Consider the following 7,705-nt stretch of genomic DNA (forward strand, 5'->3'; position numbering starts at 1 on the left):
AGGGATAGATTCCTGTCCCAGAGACTTCCCATACTCTGGAATAAACTACCTATCTATATCAAACAAAGCTCCTCATTAGTACTCTTCAAGAAAAATCTTGATGATTGGATGGGAAATAGGAAATTCACCCCAGGGATCACTTCTGTGGCTCTGCTCAACAGTGGCACAGGAAAATAATTGTCTTAGGTGGCAAAAGCCAGGGTACCATTTTGGCTGGGCTTGTATAGGCCCTAGGGCCAATAGTCTAGTACCTATCTATGAACCTATGAACCTAAAATGACCTGAAGTGGAGGAGGGGTGCACTCTTGGACCAGTGGATCCAAGATGCCCGAGCGCAGGATGTCCCACCTGTCTGTAAGTATGCAGTCTTATGTATCTCTAAGTATAGAAAAAGTTCAAATTGTGACTGTGCAGGTGTGATTAATATGTGATGTCTCCCCATACAACTGCTGTGGAAGGTCCCAGAATGTGGAGGATCATGCCCAGGTACTGGCCCAGCTGCACTGGTAGTATGGTGAATACAGAATACCCCCTACTATTAGCAGTAAGAAATCAAAATCATAGTAATGGTAGTACTGCCTGTATAGATAATTGTGCTGTAAAATTCAGAAATAAATGCCTGTGTCAGGCTACCAGTGTTACAATGGAGTATTCCCAGCTGCTGTGTAATACGGGTATCAGTAAAAAACAAGGTACAATATGCAGGAGAGGAATATTAGAATACGTATGAGTGTGTCTGAGTGAACCTGCCACAAAAGTGCCATGTCAGGGCTACTGTAACAGTTCAAAATGAAAAGCATTCCCCTCTGCAGATCATATAGGAATAGTAATTGTAAAGTTCTGAGTAGTGCACAGATATGTATGTCAAAACTAATAAAAGTGATCCTAAACACTGGTGTGTGTCATCTCACTTGTACCTGATAAATAGAAATGTGTATGTCCTACAGAATGCATTAACTGTGGTGAACTGATTTAGCACTGCTTGTCTGCATTCTTTAGAATGGGCATGTCATATAACTAGAAAAAAAACAACAGTACATATTCCCATCAGAATGTGTTTTACTTGTTTGTCTGCCAGCATTGTCCTGTATTATCCTTTCAGGTTCAGCCATATGTAGCTGTGAATGTATTGAGAAATGTATAAGGCTAACAGGTGCAGACTTACAACCTACACTGTGTACTCAGGAATCTAAATTGCAGTATATAGTTGTAAAATAGTCAAATGTGCAGTCCAGCTAATGTGCACGTTTCACAAACAGTGACACCAATGTCTGTTGTGTATGCATAATTTGTACTGGAAATGGGAGACAAATAATGCAACATGTCATAATAAAAGTACTGTGCACAAAAATATGTACTAGATAAAAATGTCACAAGCAACTCACACCTTCTCAGTAGCTCAGTCTGATAAGGACTAGGTCTGTAGTCCAGTTTTGCATGCACAGCACGGTTCGAATCCAGGGACCACCAGTAACATCTCAGTTTGGTTCTACAGTTGTAAACTGCAATCTGAATAGAAAAAATAATGTACTGCAACACATACATTTTCCATACAGGGCACACATGTAAAGAAATCTGAATAGAAATACTAGTATGATGTGTATAACTGCTGTGTTGATCAGCCCCAGTCCTACAAATAGATGCAAGCTAGACATCTACACTCTGCAGTCTGGCCCAGACAAGCCCCTCAAGTGTCACGCTGTCATGGATAGTTTCCCCAGTTGCCAAGAAACCTGCACACAGAGAATGTCACAGTATATGTATGTGAAAGGCACAACACACACTCCAGGGCCTGTGACTAATATGTGTATCTGAAATATGTGCAGAAACAGCAATGTAATGTGCACACAGTTCATTTGCACAGGCCCGCGAGTAAATAAATTGGTATAGAAACAGATTCTGATTTCAGGCACTCCTACTGTGTACAAAGAGAGCATCTGGGAAATAGAAAAAAAAAATTAAGCTTATTTCCTGCCTTTCTTGTTAAGTGGTACAGACTATTTGTAGGCTTCTGAGCCCCCAAGTCCTTCTGTGTTTGAAGGAAGCCTTCTAGCTTGTTTTTTTTTTTCTTATAACTAGCCAGTTTTCTAGTTTCAGCACTCAAATCTGTTTCTTTGATCTCAGCACTTGTTCAGAAAAAAAAAAAAATAAATAAAATAAATAAATTTCATCTGCTTTTACTGTACTTGTGTTTCTACCTACTTCTTTTTACTTTTGCATCATCTTAAAAATACTCAATTGTATTTATTACTGCTTGGTGTAACTCATTCTAAGCCTTTTGGTTTAAACACTTGGGCTTCGGACCAGTTAGTTGTTTTGCACTGAGAGGGTTTGTGGTCTGCACTGTTGTGGCAGAACAGGTAGCTTACATCCTTCTAGGTTGAGAACTGCTGATTGAGGGCTCAGTGTCTGTTATTCTAAAAGTGTATTAATTCTGGTTTAAGCACTTGGGCTTTCAAGCCAGTTATTTTACATTAAGAGGGTTCGTGGTCTGCACTCTTGTGGGAGGAGAGGCTGGACTCTGCCCTTCTGAGCTGGGAATTTCTGGTTAAAGGATTATAGTGCATGCATATCTGAACTGTTTCTTACTGAAGTTGGTGCGCCTTGTTTGCTGTGGCATAGACTGGATTCGGGCCTGCTGGATCTAGCTTTGTTTGTGTAACTTGAGCACTAATCCAGACATTCTCTAAAGTATTCAATGGTATTTATTACTGCTTGGTTGTAACTTGATTAAAGTGTAGCTATCATTCAAGTCTTTTGGATTAAGCACTTGGGCTTCAGACCAGTTGTTTTACATTAGGAAGGTTTGTGGCAAGCACTGTGGTGGCAGGACAGGTAGCTTTCATCCTTCTAAGTTGGGAACTGCTGATTGAGAGCCCAGTGTCCAAGAGTATTAGTTCTGGTTTAGGCACTTGGGCTTCAGGTCAGTTATTTTACATTAAGAAGGTTCGTGGTCTGCACTCTTGTGGGAGAAGAGGCTGGACTCTGCCCTTCTGAGCTGGGAATTTCTGGTTAAAGGTTTATAGTGCCTGAATATTTGAACTGTATCTTACTGAAATTGGTACACCTTGTTTGCTCTAGCATAGACTAGATCCAGGCCTGCTGAATCTAGCTTTGTTTATATGCTTGTTGTTTGTTTGCTTGTTATTTCCCTGGAAGCTAATTCCACCTAATCATAACTTCTCAGCTTCTGTGGATCACTAGTGATATCTGCATTGCTTACTGTACTTATTTCCTTGTTTCACTTGAAAGAAAGTTACTGTTTGTCGTTTTGCATTTAGTTACTTGTAACACATTGCACTCAAGTTACCTGGCACTTGCTCACTAAAGCAATTATATAAGTCAGCACTAAAAATTAAAAGCACTACACCCTCACTCCCCACTGGCCCTTGTTTTCAATTAAGGATTTCCCAATATTATTCTAGCATGTCCAAAGGTCAGTTGTCAATCTCCTCTCCGGTCCAGCTGGTGAATCTGGGAATCTTGAGGCAATGTTATAACTGCCTCATGTACACAGACAACCCTCTCCTCCTCCCACATAACACAAATACTTGAGAGATGCAGCTATTTAGCCAAACTGGAGGCTGAGCTCTCTCAACTCAGGACTGGCAAGACCAGACAGGAGGAGAAGGCAACTACACACACCACAAAACCAGCCTCACATAATGCTACCACTCCACTGAATCAAACACATAAACACACAAAGACATACTCGGAGGCTCTGAGTAAAAATTTACCTAAACAGCAGAGGCCTCCAAAGCAGACACCCAAACAACTGCTACCGCAAGACACCCCACAAGCAACACATAAACCACAAAAGCAGTGTGCAAAGCAGTCACAGCCCTTAAGGCCAAATACAACACCAAACATACTTGTCATAGATGACTCCATAGTCAGACACACTGATGTCCCACTCACCAGGCTGAACAAGGAGAGGGTCACAGTAAGCTGCCTATTGGGCGCTAGAATCCGCCACATAACACAAGCACTCGGGTCACTCCACGGCAAGTACAAATATGACACAGTCATTGTCCATGCTGGTGTGAACGACCTGAGATGTACCTCCCTGGACTACATGAAAAGAGACATAGAGGAGCTCTCTGATTATGTAGCCCAGGCAGGTATGACCCTAACCCTGAGCAGTATCCTTCCTTCACCAAGAATGATGCCACAATATAGAGACAAGATAATCAGCTTTAACAATTGGCTTAATGTCTGGTGTCATTCAAAGGGGATCCAGTGTCTGTCTGCCTGGGATGACATGCTTGACAAGCCACGCTGCCGCAAGGGACGGCTTGCACCTGTCACCCTGGGATTCGGATATTGGCTAAGGCTCTTGCCACCCCCATAGTGCCTTTTTAGGCAAGGCTCAAATTCTAAACCTACCACCCTAGAAAACAAAAATGGGAAGAAACTGAGGGTAATGCTGCTCAATGCCAGAAGTCTAAATCTCAAAATGCATGCACTCGAGGCCCTTCTCAGTATGGAGAACATCGATGTCTGTGCTGTAACTGAAACCTGGTTCAAGGCTCCTGAGGGCACCCGGCACTATTAGGTTTTACCTCATATCATGCGTTCCGGCCCCAAAACCCGGACCACACCACAAAAGGAGGGGGTGTATCCATATTCATAAAGGATACCCACACCTCCAGGTTGGTGGCAACGCCGCAAGCTTGGAAACCATCCAGGTGCAACTAACCATAGGCAAAACTGCTCTACAAATTGTAGCATGCTACAGGCCACCCTCTCAAACTCAGGAACCCCACACAGCCTTCCTGAAGACACTGGAGGGTATAAATGTATCTCCAAACACCATCATATTGGGTGACTTCAACTACCCAAATATAGACTGGGAACATTACTCAAGCCCAAACTTTCTAGCCCAACGGTTCCTGGAGTTTATAAATTCAAATGCCATGGAACAGCTAGTCACTGTTCCCACGAGAGGAGAAAATATACTAGATCTCATTGTCACAAACATGGGGACAAAATGCTCCACACCGGAAGTATATCCCTCATTGGTGAGATCTGATCATAAACTAATCTCACTGGAAATCCACATCCCGCCCCACCCCAAACAAAAGACCATAGTGAAGAACTTCTCTAAAGCAAACTTCACACTACTCAAGACTGGTGTGGTATCCATCAAGGCCCCTGAGCCAGTGGAAACCACAACCCAAGCTGTAGAAGCCCTTACAAATGCCTTCTATGAACACCTCCAGGACTGCATGGATCAGGCAATCCCAAATAAAACCAAGACTCTTTCCACAAAGGGCAAGCGTCCAGTCTGGTGGACCCCAGCCATTAACAAACTTTACAATAAGAGGAGAAAGCTATTACATGATAGAACAAAATCCATAAAGGAAGTCACCCCTGATCATTATTAGTAAAAAATACGAGCACTCATAAAATCAACTAAGGCCAATTTTGAGAGAAAAATTGCCATGGATTCAAAGGACAATCATAAGGCCTTTTTCAGCTATGTTAGGAACCTGGGTGGAAACTCCCAGATATGCTCAGAATTAATCCAAAATGATACAAAAATCACTGAACCCACAGACATTGCCAACATACTGGCAGACAGGTTCAGTGCAAACTTCACCCCCCTCTCCCCCCCCTAAAGGAGAGATAACTATCCCAGCCGAGTGTAGCCTCCCGGACATCTCAAATGCGCATGTGAAAACTGCTCTCTCTAAAGCTAAAAACACAGCATCAATGGGACCGGATGGTGTCCCTGGCTGTGTGCTACATGAGCTAAATGAGGAATTAAACCCGCACATAAGGCAGCTGTTTAATCTTAGCCTTACCACAGGATACGTGCCCAAGGAGTGGCGTATGGCAACTGTGGTCCCACTCCACAAAGGCGCCTCTACGGACCCTGGTAATTACCGCCCCATAAGCTTAACAAGTCTAGTCTGCAAAGCTATGGAGAGGATCATAATGGAGCTCATAAACAAAGATATAGGGACTTGCAGACATTGGACCCGACCCAGTTTGGCTTTGTCAAGGGAAGATCATGCCTTTTGAACTTGGTCGACTTCTTCGAAACAGTCACCAAGGCCATTGATGAGGGAAAGGCAGTCCATACAGCCTACCTTGACCTTGCAAAGGCTTTTGACACAATACCCCACTGGTATTGTAGAAAAACTTACCAGCTTAAATGTAAACCCATATGTCACAAGATGGGTTGCAAACTGGCTTAAGGACAGAACCCACAGGGTTAGAGTTGCTGGCTCTGTGTCAGACTCCAAGCCAGTCACAAGTGGTGTCCCACAGGGCTCGGTCCTTGGCCCCTATTGTTTGGCATCTACTTCTCAGAAGTACAGGCCAACATGGGAGGACTTTGGCTGACAAAGTTTGCAGGCGACTGCAAACTGGGCCATAGTGGAAAGTGCATCGGACACGGATATCCTTCAGAAGGGACTCACGGAAACAGATAGCTGGTGCCAGAGCCATGGCCTGAAGTTAAACGCCAAAAATGTATAGTCATACCCTTCGGGAAAAACAAGGTAACCCCAAGCTACCATATAGGTGGCAATCCACTAAGCACAGAAGAGGTCATCAGGGACCTGGGGACCCAGGTTGACAGTGGCCTTTCTTTTGACACTCACGTTGCTAAAGTGGTTAGAAAGACCTTCTACATTGCCCACCTGATCATGAAGGGATTCACATCCAGATCTAGTGAGGTCATTGTTCCCCTATACTCTTCACTTATCAGACCAATGATCGAGTACAATGCCCCATTCGGGATGTATCTCACCCGACATCTGCAGCAATTGGAGAGACCCCAAAAGTTCCTCACCAAAAGGATAAAGGGACTCCAAACTCTGTCATTTGCTGCCAGATTGAAGAAACTCCAGCTCTATTCAGTCGCATACCGTCTGCTCAGAGGTGACATGTGCCTGACATACAAGGCCATGTCCAACCCGGAATTAATGGACATGCTCCACCTCAAAAAATCCAAATCCACCAAAACCACTAGAGCAAGCGACTTAAACCTTAGCACGGATATAAATAGGACTTGCTGGAGGGATAGATTTATCACTCAGAGACTCCCTATGCTGTGGAATAAAATCCCGGTCCATGTGAGGCAGAGCACCTCGCTGACAATGTTCAAGAGAAATCTAGACCTGTGGATGGGAGATCGTAGGTTTACCCCGGGAATCATCTCTGTGTCACTGCTGGACAGAGGCACAACAAACTAATGGGCACAGTATTTTTTCATATAAGGGGTGGCGTAAGCCACAAAAATTTGGGCTAGGCTTATAAATGCCTTAGGGCAGATAGCCTAGTATAAACCTATGAACCTATGAACCTATAACTAAAATAAGGGTACAACTGTTCTGTTGATATCTACAGCTGTTGGTGTGCTGTAGCAGCCCCATGGCCCAGGTAGAGTGTATGTATGGTCAGAATGTAGAGTAGTGAATAGTAGTGTAGTGACAAATACACTTGATAGCAATTATTAATTGAATCTGTTTCCTTCCCTCACCACTCAACAGATCCATCCATCACACTAAAACTAATATGTGTATGGGGTATGTTCCTAAACAAACCTCTAAGGTTGGGACTGTTGTTCCATTTGGTTTATCATTGTTTAAACTGTGTGCATACTAATTTTCCCTGTTGAATAATCATCTTATTGCCTGCCTTTACATACCACTAACTGGCATGCTGTTTTAACTCTGAATGCCATTCCATATAT

Source organism: Protopterus annectens, chromosome 8.part0 (assembly GCF_019279795.1).
Source record: "Protopterus annectens isolate FY-2018-M chromosome 8.part0, PAN1.0, whole genome shotgun sequence".
NCBI classification, from domain to species: Eukaryota; Metazoa; Chordata; order Ceratodontiformes; family Protopteridae; genus Protopterus; species Protopterus annectens.